The sequence below is a fragment of the Cynoglossus semilaevis genome, chromosome W, assembly GCF_000523025.1.
Source record: "Cynoglossus semilaevis isolate Cse_v1.0 chromosome W, Cse_v1.0, whole genome shotgun sequence".
Taxonomy (NCBI): Eukaryota; Metazoa; Chordata; class Actinopteri; order Pleuronectiformes; family Cynoglossidae; genus Cynoglossus; species Cynoglossus semilaevis.
The window spans coordinates 8,130,837-8,134,340 of NC_024327.1; the positions used below are offsets into that span (position 1 = coordinate 8,130,837).

At 38.8% G+C, this 3,504-nt stretch overlaps 1 long non-coding RNA gene across 1 annotated transcript in view; it reads left to right on the top strand.

The window, feature by feature from the left end:
• The window catches only part of LOC112486388 (uncharacterized), a 7,116-nt gene extending 4,114 nt beyond the window's left edge, over positions 1-3,002 (top strand). Inside the window, exons 4-6 of the long non-coding RNA XR_003048816.1 lie at positions 421-562; positions 663-784; positions 1,608-3,002. This is a non-coding gene — a long non-coding RNA (uncharacterized LOC112486388). The remainder of the gene's footprint in view (positions 1-420; positions 563-662; positions 785-1,607) is intronic.
• The last annotated feature ends 502 nt before the right edge of the window (positions 3,003-3,504 follow it).

A 3,504-nucleotide genomic window follows, 5' to 3' on the forward strand; every position in this document is an offset into this window, starting at 1 on the left:
GATTGAACATCTGTGGAGTGATCTGAAGAGAGCTGTGCATAGGAGATGCCCTCGCAATCTGTCAGATTTGGAGCAATTTTGCAAAGAAGAATGGGCAAATATTGCAACATCAAGATGTGCCAGACTCATAGACACTTACCCAAAAAGACTGAGTGCTGTAATTAAAACCAAAGGTGCTGCAACAAAGTATTAGTTTAAGGGTGTGCATACTTATGCAACGAGGTTGTTTTAGGTTTTTATTTTTCCCTCGTGAAGATTTCAGTTTGTTTTTCAATTGCCTATTACGTGTTATGGGTCACATTAAAAGTGGAAAAAGTTATGAAATGATTTATGCTTGTGTCTTTTCTTTACATCACAAAAACCTGGCTTTGAAGAAGGGTGTGTAGACTTTTTATATCCACTGTATCCCACCTTCCTTAGACTCCTCTGGAGGTTCTGCTGCTGCTCTGCATCCCTGTCGTCAACCCAGACAAAGAAGACAAGAACTGAAGACGTCCCCTAAACTGCCTCCACCTCATCACTGCTCCACTGGTGTCTGTGCTCACCTTCCAGTCGGCAGCATGTAAGTATGCAATCCTGTAGCAAACACATTGAAAAGAGAACATGTGATGTTATTACCCTACAGCCCCCTCACCACCTCCCTGTTTTATTCTTTTGACCAGATGGAACCAACATGATCCAATGACAGTTCCCTCTCTGGCTCTTTACTCTGTTGTTGGGAGTATTTCTATCTGCCATAGTTTTCTGCTCCACCACCAATGACTGCCCTCCTAAATATCACTCAGTAAGTATACCGTGCTGTACGCAGGTATTGGATAGAAATAGCAGAAACCTCTCACCCCCTCTAAAGTTGAACATTTTGGTGTTATTGCCTCAGTAAATCTCTGAAGGGAGGCTGTCTCCATGGGTTATAGATACATCCATCCATTTTCATCCGCTTATCCGTTACCGGGTCGCGGGGGGTTATAGATAAGAGGATGAAATCATGTATGATAAGATGAAGACTTAAAAGATGGGTGGTTAAAGGGATGGGTACGTTTTAAAAAAGAAAATACCATAAATACCTATCTACAACTCCTGTAAGTAATAAAACTTACTAAGTGAGGTGGAGACAAAGTGAAACCCAACAGTTGACATGCTGCTGTGAAGATTTGAGTCAACTTTTAACTAATTCCTCATGTGTTCTGACTACATGAACAAAGGTGAGCCAATTTAATTGAATAAACAAACAAACAAAAATTTGAGCTTAATTATTAAAAATGCTCAAGTCGTGTTTGGTGACAACATTCACCATGACTTTGTAAATTCATACTCTGATCAGGGCAACAAACAGCATCAGTATAAAACAGTTAACAAAACTGGAAAGAATATGTAATGTCTTGTTAGACATCCATAGTACTGAAAATGTCCAAGAGACTAAATGTTCTAAGATCAATGTTATGATTTCAAAAGTTGTCTGATTTTAATAACTCAAACTCTTAAATACATGTCTCTCAGGCATCTCCAACGACGTTGACAAGTATTGTGTCTTTGTCAAACTTGTTAAGCACTGAAATCAGAGCTAACATACTGTTATTGTGACTTTGTCCTGTTTGTCTTTTCTCCAGCTCTTTGCTCTCTTCGGGTTCATAGTCAGTGCAGTGTTGATCAGTGCAATGGCCTCTGAAGTGGTCAGTCTTCTGCACATGCTTGGTGTGGTGCTGAGCCTCAGTAACACTGTGCTGGAGCTCACACTGTTGGCCTGGGGCATAGCAGGTGATATTAATGCAACTCTATGTCCTGACATAAATGTTTCTGTACCTTACAGATTTCAAAGATGTTTGTGACACAATTTTTTTATATTTTCTGCCACATTGGGAAAATTGTGCTGATTTGTAACATTTTGTACTTTGTTTAATGTGAATATCAGTTTCATACGAATTAGTGTTTTAGATGAAGTTCATGAGATTTAAAGTTGTCTGAATGTAACATGGGCATGTTCATCAGAAGATGTTACTGGTTGTAAAAATGTTCCCTGTAACATTTAGGTGAGATATTAAATTAGTTGAAATATGCATTGTTGTTAATTATCTCTGAATGTGTACCATGTTGAATCATGTTTTTACCTTAGTCAACAACAAAAACTGAACACACATTATGTACAGTAATAACTAAAGGCAGACAGCAATAACAGTTCTCTAAATGCTTGATGAGAAGTGTTGGGTGAAGGGGCTTCAACCACACCATCTAAGGTCACCACCAGGTGTTGCTAACCCCTACACACTGTAGGGCAGGTGGCTACAACCAAGTCTGATGTGCAGGTAAGTTCATCCTCAGAACCACAAATGAGAAATGTAAGATTTAGAACAAATTACCTATGATGCTCGTTTTTCCTCCAAAGATTGAACCTTTTTTCAGGTTTGCTGACATGGGTCCTGGCAGGATTTCTGGGTTTGTCTCTGGTTCTGTCCTTCGTCATTGTTTCACTCAGCAAGTTCCACCTGGGTAGGTCCTACAGGATTTTCCTCATCATTTTCTATTTCCTCTTCCTCCTCATTGCGCTGCTGACGGAGTTTGGCAATATCCGAATGGTATGAGACCGAAAACTAAAGCCAGGTTTGAAATAATGTGAAACAGAGACACTGGAACTGACACTGTACTGAGTGCAGATGAGTAAGGACGTCTTTTGCACAGCTTATATTAATATACACATCGATGCACTTTTCATAGAATAATTAACACTTGCCTCCTACATAGCTATGCTGTGTTTGGAAACCAAGCAGCAAAGGAAATGACAATAAAACTACATTCTCTGCTCAGTCAGATCTGACGTTAGTCACACTGTGCCTTAATTCAGCATCTTCTTTGTGCTGACACGAGCTGAGATGGTACTTTGACAGAATAAAATATTGTTTGTTTCATAAATATAGCTAGTAAACTCTCAAAATGTTAAAGAAAATAAACATGTATTTATAAGCTCTGATAATTGCATTTTGTCTGTGTAGGTTTTCAGTCATTCAGGTCATCTTATCCAAAAATAGTTACATCGAGGGTAACTGGTCGGAGTAGGATTTTTTGAAGACGTTTCACCTCTTTATTTCGCAAGGTTTTAATTGCTTATGGCATTTTGTGTACTTTGTAGACTGTCAGCGGAAGCAAACCATGTAGCCTTCAGTATTTAGTGTTAGTGAGATGAGGTGTATCCTAAACAGAAACATGGTGAAAAGTATCCAAATTATTGAGATGTTGTCTAAGTGACGTTCGGTTGGTGGGACTACTTCTTCTTCCGCCTGAGTGTGTGCCTCATGCGTAAGCACAGGGGCTCTACTCCGTGCTCTCACTCAGTCACTATTGATGGGAATTTCGGTTCTTTTTTAGAGAACCGGTTCTTTTGGCTCGGTTCACTGAAAAAATGGCAAATGTCTCCTCAGATTATTTTTTTTTAATTTTAATTTTGTTTTACAAATAAAATGTTTTCAGAGTTTGAAACATTGTTTTGACATATTTTATATGATTGTGTTCTCA